The following is a 15,003-nucleotide window of genomic DNA, read 5'->3' as shown; positions in this document are numbered from 1 at the left end:
CTCCTGACTTTAGACTTTTCCTCTTTTAAGTAGGCAGGCTTTGTATTTGTCTTCTGGTTCCAGTCTTTCCTGGTTGGAAAGTATGGATGCAATACCTATCCTCCCACGCCTCCCTCCCAACACCCTTCCCAGGGTAACTGAACATTGATAAACAGGCACCTGTGCAGTGAGAGGGAGCTGCTCAAGGGCATGAACTGGAAAACAGTGTCTTGAGCAAGGCCTGGATAAATCAGTATAAGTGCATTTTTGGAGCTTGTTTCAGCTCACTCTTTCTTCCATCACTTTGTGGTTTATAGAGTGATAAATAACATTTTTAAATGTTGCTTTCGTGATACTCAAGTGGAAAGAAAATTTGCCGTCAACTAGATAGCAACCTTTGCACATGCTATCCCCGTTCCCATTTCCTGGGCAAGCCTAGAAAGCCCAGGACTTAGGAAGGAAAGTGAGACACATCTAAGTCCAGAAGTAGTGGGGAGCTGATTGATTTGGTCTAGCCAAGCCTCTTTGAAAGACAGAAGCAGGCACAACTGACGCTCTCGGCTCTCCTCAGATCCACCGTTACTGCCACCAACCTTCTTTAGAGTCTTATCACCTCTCACATGGATTCTAAATTGCTTCCAAGTCTTTCTTGCTGTTACTCGCAAATTCCTTCTGATCCACAGCACTTTTCAAATGGATGCCAAATTAATCTGATTATTGCACTCAGATCTTAAATGGTTTCTTGCAGCCGGCCACATTAGGTAGAAAAGACGCATTCTGGCATTCAAAGCCCTTCAGAAGTTTAGCCCCAACCTCACTTTCTAGCCTGTGCTCCTTTAACTGCCTACACACACCATACTCTCCCGCAGGGCCAGATCTTTCTCAGTGATCCTTTTCAATGACTTGCAACTTGATATCCACCAGAAACTTATCTCCCATTTCTCCCCCAGTCGATTTCCATTTCAAATTTTCCTTCCTTCCTGAGCGCAATCACCCTATCCTCCTGCTCTCACAACGAGACGTAATCTCTTCTCCATCACACATGTCTCGTTGCTGTGGGTATAGCCCTCCTTAGGCTCTTACTACATTCTGTTCTATATGATAATCACTTTCATATTGAATTTTTTCCTTGCCACCATCAAACCATAATCAGCCTGAGCATAAAGACTGTATCATTACATTTCCTCCGATGCCTAAAACAGAGCTTGGCCTGCTGAAAGCACTGAGTAAATATTTTTCAAATTGAATTGAATACCGTATCATGGAGAAATATCCTTTATTTACCTTATATTTATTTAAATTTATTTTATTTTGCAAATATTAGTAACTATATCAACCTGACATTTATTTTTCCCTTCTGTTCCTATTACTGGCAGTGAACAATATTTTCCATAGCTGTGTCTATATACTGAAAGCCAGAGACAGAGAGAGAGAGAGAAGAGAGAACCAGGCACTATATTTAAAGTTTCCAGATGAAAGCCCACCAGTACTTCATGTTCTCAGGTGACCGCATAATGCACCAGGCCATGGAGTCACTGAAATAAAATAAAGTTTAAAAGGCAAGATTCTACTATTATTCTTTGGGACCATACTTCTCAATTGCCCTTTGGTTTATCTTTAAAAGAGTCTTTCATCCCATGAAATTTAGTGTTCTCTCCCTTTTCTCATTATATACAATTCACTTCACATATGCAGAAAAATGAAATTAGGTTGAATAATACAAAGTTATGAATGCTGACAGAAAATAAATATCTTCTTATCTTCCTTTCACTTTGCTACTTGGTCTCTGTGGTTTTGCCTTTCTGGATCTGCGCCTTTTAAATGCCTTAAAGTCTAAAAGTTGAAAGGTAGAAAAGACGAGAAGATTTACTGTTAATGAGCACAATTGGGTCCTATGTCTTTATAGTCAATATTTTAAGTAGTTTAAGGAAAAGAATGTTAATTTAAGAGATAGGTCAAATGTGTTGTCTTGTTTTTCAACAGGAGCACCGGGAAGAATATGTTGTTTTTATTTATTAGATATTTACAAGGCTCTCATAGCCCAGCAAATTATGATGAACACTAGGTATTTAATACTATGTGATAAACATAAAAACTGCCAATACAGTTTGTTTGTTTCCCGATTTTTAAAAAAAGTACTGAATCACGGAACCAGTAAAAAAAAAAATGACAGAGAAATAGAAAGAAGGAAGAGAGGAAGGAAAGAAGGAAAGAGAAAAGAAAAAGGAATGCGGATATTGGGAGAGTTAGCCCAGGCTGTCTTTCATAACAAGCACATTGAAAGAGCAAAGGGAAGGCTTTCAGCTAACTTACCGAAGCACCTGTCAAAATCCAGGGTTGAGTCTATCTAAAGAAAACAATACGGTCAGTTTCTATTTACATTAAAGAGCTACAATAAATCTATTTGAAATGTCTAAATATATGTTTATCATGAGTCACTGTTTTCCTGAACACACAGTCATGTACCTATCTCTTATACAGGCAGTAGCATTTAAGGTAACTTTATAGGTTGAATGACCAAAAGGCTATGTGTCTTGCAAACCCTTTGCCCTTTACCTTATACAGAACATCTATGCTGGAGGATCGAGGAACATCAAGGTGGGGTCAGGGGAGGGTGCTCAGAAATATACAGTTAAAAAAAAAATGAGAAAGAAAGAGTACTATTCCAGGGATTATTCCCACCCCAATTCTTCATTCAGATATTTCTACTCAAAACCTAATTTTCTGAAAAACAAAATGCCTACGTATATTTCTCTTGCCATTTCCTTAAATTAAAATTCCTTCTATTCCCTATTTCTCTTATTGGGGTTGCAAGATTTAGCAAATAAAAATACAGAACATCAAACGAAGTTTGAATTTCAGAAAAATAATGAATAAATTTTAGTAAAAGTATATTCCATGCAATATTTTGTATATACTTACACAAAAAAAATTGTCTGTCTGAAATGTAAACAGTGAATCATTTTCAGTATAAGTATGTCCCAAATATTGCATGAAACATATTTACACTGAAAAAAAATTTGATGTTTATCTGAAATTCTTATTTAACTGGACACCCTGCATTTGATCTGGCAACTCTCATGTAAATTCTCCCATCATTCAAAGCCCATATCAAATCTCATTTTTTTAGTGAATAGTTTCATAGCCATTTTATTTCAAAAGGATTCATGCATTTATTCATTCAATCAACAAATATGGGTTGAACATTTAGTGTCCTCCAGAAACTGTTAGGCATTAGGGCTAAAACAAAGAGCCTGTTGTTAGAAGGCAGAGGGTACCCTTGAAACCAGCAAGAAGGACACAGGGGAACAAGAGGTATGAGAAAGGTGCACGGGACACCATGGGAGACCCTCAGTGAGCCTCTCCCTCTTGTCTCCTGTCTGACTGCATCACACATCAGCATTTGGAGCTACACCTTTCACTTCTAAGCTTCTCCCTAGTATACTACGGTGCTTATGGTAGGCACTTAATATTTATTTGTTTTCATATAATGAAGGGCTTTTTCCATTCACTTACCCTTCACTGGAGTTATTAGAAAGCTAACCACAGGGTTGGGTTTGGTTTGTTTCTCTTTAACCAAAGTAAGAAACTGCCTTTTCCAATAAGCTAAATGTGACAAGCTTTGCTCCATATTCTTTGAACAGTCATTTAATCCTCATGCTGTCATCATGAACTAGGTACTATTTATAACCCATTTTACTAAAGAGGAAACAAAGACACAAAATGCTTCCGTCAATTTGCCCCAAGTCAGATGAGTAGGAAAGGTGGGGCTGAGATTCAGACGAGCGGTCTGGCTCCAGAATGTTCTGTTGCCACTCTGTAATAAGTAATAGAGGTGATTTTAAAAATTAAAATTAATAAGCTTCTGGAATTTTCTGTAGACATTTAATATGTTCCTTTTTAATTTCATATTTTAAAAGAGCTATTCTTATTATATTTCTGATGATCCGCAAATGAACCAGATAGATTCCTCTCTAATTCAAGAGGAAGAAATGTTAAGGAAAAGGAAGCCAAAACTGTGCCATCTAACACAATGAAAGCATTTGTTTGTTCATTGCATTTTCCTTCATTGCAGCCAATGCAAATCATTCTGGTCTGTGCTGCAGTCTAATGTCTGATTCCAAGGGTCAACTCCATACCCACCCATATGGCTTAGTACTGGACAGTAGCAAATCTGATGTCACTGGGAAAGTAGAGTCATGAAAGCTTTTCCAAGTGACTGTTTAACTTAAGGTTGGCCACTGTGGAGTTAAAATAAATGAAAACATTCACAAACATTCACTAAGAAATGTTGAGGAAACGTAACACAGGAGAAAGAGAAGTCCCAGGTATTGAGTGTTGTGACTTTATTGCCTGATCTATGAAAATTCGAATTTAAATATCCTGAATGTTATAAAGTCTAACTGACTTCCAAAATGTGTTCTGTGTGAAGCTGTTGATGAATGTTAAAAGTATCCATTTTCCATTTGTATAGAATGAGGATACTTAAAACATAAACAGATTAATTTGGATGCACTACAAGTCCCCTTTCTCTCAACACAGTACTGCCTGTTCCCACTTCTTGATAGATAGGATTTCTCACAAATATGTCATGATTTAAACATTAGCTACCTGGGATACCAATAGGAACCAGATAAAAACCACTTTTACTATGGGAAAAGATGAAGAATTGACACTGCTCATAAACAGACTTTCATCTTCAGGAAATAATTGTCCTGCTTTGAATAGTGCAGGTTCTTGTGATTTGGCCTCAGTGTTTATGTCCCACTTAGATTAATGCATTATATTAGGAGAAGGCTAGCTTCGTGGAGTCTTTGCTAATAAATTATGTGTTAAGATAAGTAAAATAAATAAAATTGTCGGGATAGACCTGTTTGTCCCTACATGGCATTCTGATACCAAAGCTAAGACTCCACTGATATTTTTTAAAGGTCTGTTAACTGTAAAATATAGTTTATGGCCTCCTTCACTTTCAAAGTCGGAAAATAATGCAGAAATTGGAAGTTATTGTAGAAAATTCTGTTTAATATCTTATATAAATCACAAGTTTCAGAATCTCAAAACCATACAAAGCCCTCTTATTTTGCATAAACTGTCCCATATAGAAACTAATATGAATTTCATATATAATTGATAGGAGAGTGACATTTAGAAAAATATAAAATGTCAACAGGGACATCTTGAGTAAACACATCACAAAAGCCTGTGTTTATAACAATAAAAGACAAACAGATCTGGGGGGAATAAAAGAATCTCAGAGGTTGAAAGAACTTTAAAGTTCATCTAGTTCACCCATCCCACTCTCATACATTCTATATTATCTCCTCCAGAAACTTGAGCCTGGGTGCTTGGACAGTATCTCCTAAGAGTTCACAGACTCTGTGTCCACCCAAACATTATCCCTGGGACTTATTGGAAAAGAACAAGAAAATAAGGCCAAGATCAGGAAGGACTTTGAAAGCAACTATTTTCCCCCTCTCCCACAACAAGCAATACTTTTGTCTCCCTCTTAACCTCTCAGCACTTTGCCTCCTAACCCTTGGGGAATGTAGATGCTCGAGGAAGCACCATGGGGTGAACCAAGAACCATGGACAGGAAAATCCACGTGCAATGAAAGCAAGGCCAGGAAAAGTGTGAAGGTCCGTGGGACAGTGCAGGGCTCTGATGGAGGTGGCAACTGTCCTGGCATTGGTCTGAAGCTGAGAAACAGCCATATGATCCAAGACTATCCTTTCATGTTTAAATTGTGGTTGAAAAAATACGTAACATAAAATTTACAATCTTAACCATTTTTAAGTGCGTAGTATTAACTATATTCACATTGTTGTGCAACAGATCTCTAGAACTTTCCATCCTGCAAAACCAAAACTCTATGCCCACTGAACAACAACTCCCCATTTTCCCTTCCCACACCCCCTGGTGACCACTTTTCTACTTCCTGTTTCTAAGAGTCTGACTACTCTAGATACCTCCTGTAAGTGGAATTATGCAGTATTTGTCTTTTTGTGACGGGCTTCTTTCATTTAGCAGAATGTTTTCAAGGTTCATCCATGCCGTAGCTCATGATGGGACTTCCTTCAGTTTCAAGGCTCCATAATATTCCATATATATACAACACATCTTGTCAGCCTTCCATCTGTCCATGTTTATTTAAGTTGCTTCCACCTCCTGGCTATTGCGAATAATGGTGCAATGAAACATAAATGTGCAAATAACTCTGTGAGATATTATTTTCAACCCTTTTGGATATATACCCACAAGTGGGAATGCTGGATCATACGGTAATTCCATTTTTCATTTTTTAAGGACCTCAAGACTTCTTATTTAACCATACTGCTACTTATTCTTTTCAATTGCCTGTTCTTCCAATTCTTGCTTCCCAGTAGAGGCTCTTTAATCGATCCAGGGACACCTGGAGACAACCTGCCACTGGCTTCTCCTACACAGATTCACACTATTACTGGGACCAAACCAAGCCTTTCTATACCACCTTTCACACATTGCTACAAAGATGAAACACAGACCAATCATTCTTTGCTTACTACATTTGGACAGGAAATAAATGTTGATTCGTTTTAGTAATTATTTCCCATTTTAGTTTCAAGACATCATTCAAGAAAGCCTCCCAACTACACAAATGCAATTTTTATTTCGAAGGAGTGATCTTCTTCCTTTTTCATTTGAGACAATATTTAGATGTTTTTAGGGGTAAAAAGTATTATTTTGAGAGACTTGATATGAAACATGTAAATATGTTTGTGTATATTAACTTATGAACATAATTTATTAACTAGATAATGCCCACCAAATAGCTAAGATGGTTATCTTCTGCAAATTAAATTAGTAAAATAAACGTGTCAAGGAAAAGATAGATTTATTGCAAAAGTCTTCAGAAAGACAATGTTTTTAGGTAAAATCCTCAAAAAGCAGAGGCTATGATACGGTTTGGTTGTGTCCCCATCCAAATCTCACCTTGAATTGTAGCTTCCACAATTCCCACGTGTTGTGAGAGGGACCTGGTGGGAGGTAACTGAATCATGGGGGCAGGTCTTTCCCATGCTGTTCTCATGATAGTGAATAAGTTTCACAAGAGCTGGTGGTTTTAAAAAGGGAAGTTCCCCTGCACAAGCTCTCTCTTGCCTGTCGCCATGTAAGACATGCCTTGCTCTTATGATGTGAGGCCTCCCCAGCCATGTGGAACTGTGGTTCAATTAAACCTCTTTCCTTTATAAATTACTCAGTCTCAGGTATGTTTTTATTAGCAGCATGAGAGCAGACTAGCCCAGAAAAAACCAGTTATCAAGAAAATGTTCAGTGGGATTATTATTCTGAAAAAATAATACATAAGCATCAAGGTCAGCAGAGGTCAAATAAAGGCAAGTGCAAAGCAAAGAAATTCCTCTCTGTTTATCGAGTATTTAGAAGAAAGCAAGACTGAATCAGGGACAGAAATGCCGTTCTCTCTAAAGCTCACTAGAGTTGGGAAATCTGGAAGGCAGAAAGAGCTCTCTGGATTTTACATAGCCTGGAAAAAAAAACAGATTTTAAGATTATCTTTCTGCCTTTCTTCTTTTTAGCAAGCAAAATTCTGAGTACCCCTAAGGTACACTGACACTGTAAAGGAGGTATGTGAATGGAGACCACCAGAAACAAATTTTCTCCATTGCAATTAATAATTATTTGGCATTTTGGTTCAAATATCACTGTCTTGTGAGTTGATTTAAGGAATCAGTCATTGGAAAGTTGATAAACTCCAACCACTCTGTACCAGCACACCAGAAGCTAAGACATAGGGAGACCCTATCCTTGTTCTTGCTTAGCTATGCAATCCATCTACCACTTCCTGAGTGATAGAAACCCAAAAAGTGACCAACTGCTTGGAATAAAAAGAAATTCTTACAGCAAAAATAATAATAATAATAATATTCAAAGAATTATTCTATCACACATGCAGCAAAAATTCAAAATGTTCTCTTCAGTAATTATCAAATGTTAAGAAAACCCTCCATGAAACAGATGGAATAAATTGTAGTTAAATTTTTAAACATTTATTGGGGCTGCAGCAACTTTGCAGACAGTCCAAAATTCCAGAGTAATATTCTTCAAGATATAGTGGAGAATTTTGGAGTTCCGACCACATCTGAGAAGCTCTGCTCTTCCTTTTCAGCACTCAGTAACAGAGAAGGGTGTTCTGATTAATAACTTCCAAATCAATGAGATTTGCTGTTTGTGGAAATAAGATATGCCACAGGAAAATCAAGCCCATATGTGAGTAAATTGTGGGGCTTTATGATGCTTGATGGGAGTTGACACCCATTTATTTTCCAAAATATACATTTTACCAGAACTCAAATTTTTGTTTGTTTGTTTTTTGAGACAGAGTCTTGCTCTGTCACTCAGGCTGGAGTGCAGTGGTATGATCTCAGCTCACTGCAACCTCTGCCTCCCGGCCTCAAGAAACTCTCCTGCCTCAGCCTCCTGAGTAGCTGGGACTACAGACGTGTGCCACCATGCCCAGCTAATTTTTGTATTTTTAGTACAGACAAGGCTCAGATGTTTTACAAGACTTTCCCACATAGTATCATCAGCTTCATTCATTCTATAATTAAGTTCAATCAATATGTCCCAAATACCAGAGGAGTTGTCAATAGTGACAATATTTAGTACAATTGATGTATAAAAATTAAAATGTTTCTTCTTTATTGCATTTAGTTACATATCATACTCCTCTTTACATCTCTAATGTCTCTTCTTAGAACCCTGAGAATTAAATTTTCTTGTGGCAGTTTGTACATATCAACATATTTTAGAGGCAAGTTTACTGGAAGACTACATAGTATGAAGATTAAACAATCAGCTCATAATAAGAGTGAGAAGTTTCCATCCCTGGCCCCTCTTTCCTGTCAGTTGGCGGGTTGAAATCAGGCTTCGTGGAAGAGATTATCTTTAAAGATGAGAAAAAAAGAAATAGAATATTCCTCAAGATACGCAATAGTAACCCCCACTTCTATCAAGTAAGGGGAATGAACTAAAATAAATTCTAAGTACAGTCATACCTACAATATTTAGTGACTATTTGAGGATAAAACAAAATACAATGGTAAAAATCAAAGACAGGCAGCAGCCAGCAATAAACTACATGGTAAGGTTTGAGATGGTGCTTACTAGTATGACTTAATACCACATTTTTCTCAAAATAAAGCTTCCACATTAATTGCAAATTCTGATTGACTAACTCATTGACAGAAATAAATTCACATATGAATGTCAATCAATAAAAGGACAAAAGAAAAGTAACACTGAAAAGAAACATTTGATAATTCATCAAAATAGAAGTACCCAAGTTAAAGCAGAGTAAGCATTTTTGACCAACATTTTCATGAGATGAAAATAGGGGTAAAAACCTTAAAAAAATCTGCTTGCAGATAACAGAGAGCTAATAAGATAGGAAATAGAGATCCAAGGAGGTTAAACAAACAGTGGAGGCCATTTTTCCCAAAGGATTGTTCTTGGAATACTATAAGAGACAATAGAGAGAATTAGCTGCACAGCTGACATTGTTTTAGGAATAGAAGACAGTGACTGGAGTCTGGTACATAATTTTTTAAAATCATCAAGGAGACAGGCCAACATAAATGAAACCCAGTATGAAAAAAAAAAGAAAAAAGGCAATGGAATCAGATCCATGGTGGTTCCAGATACTGGAGAGTCTATATTTTTAAGGAAGTCTGCTTACTGTGTTCAAGAAGATCACAAACAAAATTTTTGTCAGAGAACTAGACAACTTAAAAAACTAAAAATTCTGGAAATAAAAGGTACAATAAATGAAATTAGAAACATATAAATCAGCTCAGCAGCAGAATAAACACAGCTGAATGAAAAGAGAATTGGTGAATTGGTACAGACCAGAAGAATAGATTCAAAATAAAGGATGGAAAAAATATTATAGATGATATATAAGAAAGAGTGAGAAACTCAGAAGGCACAGGGAGAAAGCCTAAAGTATGTACAATTTGTGTCTAAGAAAAAAAAAGAAGTAATATTTGCTAAGATAGTGGCTGACAGCTTGCCAAAATTGAGACGAGATATTGAGTAATATATTTAAAATCATTATGAAGCTCAGGCAAGATAAATAAAAATAAAAGTATACGTAAGTACATTGTATAAAAACGCTGAAAACCAAAGACAAAGAGAAAATATTAAAATCAGCCAGAGGTGAGAAAAAGGATAAGTTACTTTCAAAGGAACAATAATAAGCCTTATAGATAATCACTCAACAGACACAATGGAATTCAGAATAAAATGTAATTATAGCTTCAAAGAGCTGAAAGTAAATCACTCCTAAAATATAATTTCATACTTAAAATATCTTACAAGAACGGAGATAGCAAATCATAACTGAAAAAAAATGCTGCTAGAAGCCCCTCCCTAAAGAAAATGCTAAGTATTGTCTTCAGGAGGAAAAAAAACAGTTGTTCAGAAATGCAAAAAAAAATTTAAAAAAAATAAAGAGCAACAAAATAAGAAGTATTTGGATAAATGTAATGAATATTGACTTGTAAATGAAAATAATGGTTTTTTCTTAATTTAAGCTAGGGAGACAAAATTCATGGCATTAATGACATGTGTCCATAGGGGTTCTTGCATTATCTGAGAATGAGACAAAAATAAACTATGGCTTGAAAAGTAAAGGAGGCGTGGTGTAATGTCTAATGCTACCAGTAAAATAATGATAGCAACAGTGTTTAAAACTCCCAATCTAACACATAGGACAAATGTGATAGAAAATAATAAATTAAAAACAAGGCAAGAAAGAAAAAGGGAATATAAAATATGTATTCAAATAGAAAGTATTTGGTAAAACTAAAGATTTAAACCCAAATATAGAATAAATCATATTAAATGTAAGTGAAAGGAATTTTCAGGATAAATAAACTCTACATTGCTATTAAAAAAACACACACATCTTAAATTTAAAGAAAAAGAAAGATTACAAATGAAAGGATACAAAAAGATATGCCACACAAGCACAACAAAGAGAAATCTGCTGTAGTCATTGATATGGTTTGGTCCTGTGTCCCCACCCAAATCTCATCTTGAATTATAATAATCACCATGTGTCAAGGGTGATGCCAGGTGGAGATTATTGAATCATGCGGGCAGTTTCCCCCATACTATTCTCGTAATAGTGAATAAGTCCCACGAGATCTGATGGTTTTATAAATGAGAGTTCCCCTGTACATGCTCTCTTGCCTTGCTGCCATGTAAGACGTCCCTTGCTCTTACGCCATGATTGTGAGCTCCCCTCCCCCAGCCATGCGGAACTGTGAGTCCATTAAACCTCTTTCTTTTATAAATTACCCAGTCTCAGATATGTCTTTATTAGCAGCAGGAGAACAGACTAGTACAGTTATATTTTTTAAAACTGATAAAATTTACTTTAAGACAAAAACATCACCAGAGATAGATAGATTGGCAGGCATTCCCGGTGTCACTCAACATGTCCAAATTTCCTCTTTTTCTGAGGACACGACCCTAATGGCCACATTATAACTTAACCACCACTTTAAAGACCTTATCTCCAAATATTATTACATTCTGAGGTACCGGGGATTAAGGCTTCTGATTCATGATTTTGTGGGGACACAATCAACCTATAATCAGCAATTACAGTAACTCACAGACAGTGCTGATCTGATTAGCTTGAAAATCACAGCAGATAAGTAACAGTCAGTTTTTACTATTTTATATTATATGACAAAAGCCCCCACGCTCCCTGTTGTTTATAGCACAACCTCGTGTTTCTGTGGTTCCATGGCTCTGCTCCATATGTCTTCTTATTCTAGGAACAGATGAGGGAAGAGCTTTTAGCTGGGATTTGCCATTCCCACACACAGGGGAAAGAGTGGGGAAAATGTGGTGCATGATTTTAGGAGTTTCTGCTTGGAGGTAGCATACCCATCACTATCACTATTGCTTACTTGGCCAAAGCAATCCCATGGCTCAACACTAACACTTAACAATTGGCTATTCTGGACAGGTGTGGTGGCCCATGCCTGTAATCCCAGAACATTAGGAAGCCAAGACGGGAGGACTGCTCCAGCCCAGGAGTTTGAGACCACTCTGGGCAACATAGTGAGACTCCCTCCAGCCCACCCCCGACCCCATCCCACCCCCGCCCATCTTTACAAAAAACTTAAAAGTTAGTCAGACATGGTAATGCATGCCTGTGGTCCCAACTAGCAGAGAGGGTGAGGTGGGAGAACTGCTTGAGCCTGGGCGATGGAGGCTACAGTGAGCTGTGATCACACCACTGCACTCCAGTCTAGGAGACAGAGCGAGATTCTGTCCCCCGAACCCCACAAAAAAAGCTAAAAAAAATTGGCCATTCCTTCAACAGGGAAGCACTGCAAGTCAATTTCAACAGCTGTGGCTATAAAATCCCATTACAGAGAAGTTGGAAGCAATTAACTGAGAGCAATAACACAATCAGCCACCGCAAGGTCATGGATTTACAGGAATTTGCTATTCATCCATGTTATAAAATCAAAGACAAAAAATGTGAGTAACAAAATGTTTGTCATGTTTGCAAGAGACAACAGGAGCTATTAGCAAAATACATCAATTAATTTTCTACTTTAAGATCACGTGTTACCAGTGAACCAGAAAGCATGCAAAAGTTGCTGTCTACGAAGAGGATTTGCTTGAAGCTTTATCTGGGACTGATTCACCAAAAAGTATTTAATTATAGATTCAGAAAACTTAATGTTTTCAGATACTTAGAAAATGTTTGACTGACAACAACAAAATGAGTAAGACACAGGATAATTAACAGAGCCAACCCTTGCTAAAATGATGAAGGAGAACCAGCCATCCACCTACGCACCTCCTAGCCCTATCCCCCAACTTCTCCTGCCATCTCTCCTCCCAGCCTTTATTCTCTCCTGACTTCTTCTCAAGTTCAGTGTCATGTCCTACCTTCTCGAGGCCTGGGCATAGACCACTCCCCAATCTCTTCTTATCATATGTGTCAGGTTGATTTTTGTTTTTGTTTACTTTATATTGAAGTATTGGTACTTGTGACCCCTCCTAGTCTCTGATCTTCCATACTTCCAAGGTAACGACTATCCTAACTTCTAACACCATAGATTTGCTTTGCCTGTTTTTGTATGTGTTCTTTAGTTTCTGGTTTCTTTCACTCAACATTACATTTGTGGTAGTAGATTGCTCATCCAGCTGATGTATAGAAGTCCATCGTGTGAATATACCACAATACATTTACCTATTCTACCCTTGATGGACACTTGGATAGCTTCCAGTTTGACGCTATTATGAATGGAGTCACTGTGAACATTCTATGTCATGTCTCTTGGGGAACTTAATCTATAGATTTCTTTAGATTGAAACCTAGGACTGGAATGACTGGGTCGGAGGGCATATGGACATTTAGCTATAATCATTTTTCAAAGTGGTGGGACCATCCTACAGATGTTTAATAAGGATTCGCATTCATTCATAAAAACCTGAAGAGTCTGCACAGTATTTTCAAAAGAAACAGATCTAGAACCCAGTTCTGATTCCAAGCCTAGTGCATTTTCCATCCAGTAGATTCCAGGTTCTTCTATCCTACTTTCTTCTCCTCAATACTATGCTGCCTTTTTCCTCCAAAGACTCAAGAATGAATAGCTAGTCATTCACGGGGCATTCTCCCCAGGGTACTTGTTGCCTTAAAGAGGGTTAGTGGTAACTCCAAAGAGCTGTAATTGTGGGACTTTCAGTTTTCATAGAAGATCAATCTGTAGAAAGGAACTAGAGAGGGGAGAGAGGGAGATAACTTCAGTCACGGGAAAGTACTTAACAGAGTCAATCAAATCCAAGACGGCCATTGATCTGAATAGAGCCATTTGTGATGAAACACAATAGAAGATAGGAAGCTCATCTTTTATCATGTGAACTTCAGGGCAAACATGCTAGAAAGCTATTAAACCCTGGCCTCCTCAAATTGATACACAGGAACCAAAGGGAAGCCTCAGATGTCAAATTCTCATGTCTGTGCCCAGGCGGCCAGAAGCAGGAACCGGCTCCTGGTTTCTTGAGGGTGGCCTGCATGTGAGCCCAGGGTGTGACAAAATGTAGCAGAAAAGACTGAGAAGGATGACGATGAAAACGAAGCTCCAGCCTCCTGACTACCCCTCTCAGGTGTGCATCTGTTCCCAATTCCGTATTACAATTAAAGAGAATGATTTTTATATATTTACATACTTTCAGTGTCTGGATTTGAATATAGCTGAAGTTAAGGGTACTAATTAATTGTGAATCATTCCAATACGTGAACATAAAACCTCTCGAGCCTAATGTGCAAATTTATGTAAAAAACAATGTGAAAATTAGAAATGCATTGGCACTTTTTTTTAAGCAGAACTGTAGCACTCTGTCTAGTCAAACAGACTGCTCATTTGCAAGTTGTCTATATGCAAAGCATTCTGCCCCTGGGAGCCTAAAATCTCCTTAGCAAGTCATCTGAAATTTGAGAAGAGCTTTGTTCTGAACCTGCTTTCTGCTCTCTTCACTTTTCTTCCCTGCTTCCAGTACTGTGGGCAAAAAGCCTAAGTATGGATTACACCTGGCCAACCCAGAAATAGCCATGGCCCAAAACAGGAGGCCCGCCCTGGGAAACCCATTTGAGTTCAAAGGAGGGTGTCTAAATATGCTTGTCTTGAGCCCTGTGCATTGGGCCTTGTGCTGCAGGCTTCCAACTTTAAGAGAAATTTCAGAATCCAAATCCTTCCCACCTGCAGGGCTCAAATTTTCCTTTGCAGATCAGACCTTGTGAAGAGGCTATTTGCCGTTCAATCCTAGGCTAGCTTTCTGCCTTTCACCTAATGTTTGAGGTTAAGAGAAATCAGAAAAGAGAGACCGTAAACTGGTCAACACTGCATGGGCATCTGCCTCACCCAGCTTTGGGAGTGGGGGGACGAGCCAGCCACAAGTGCTCAGGTGCAGGTGCCCAGGTGTGAGCGGCC

This window comes from Pongo pygmaeus, chromosome 14, assembly GCF_028885625.2.
Source record: "Pongo pygmaeus isolate AG05252 chromosome 14, NHGRI_mPonPyg2-v2.0_pri, whole genome shotgun sequence".
NCBI lineage: Eukaryota > Metazoa > Chordata > Mammalia > Primates > Hominidae > Pongo > Pongo pygmaeus.
This window is presented reverse-complemented; position numbering follows the sequence as displayed.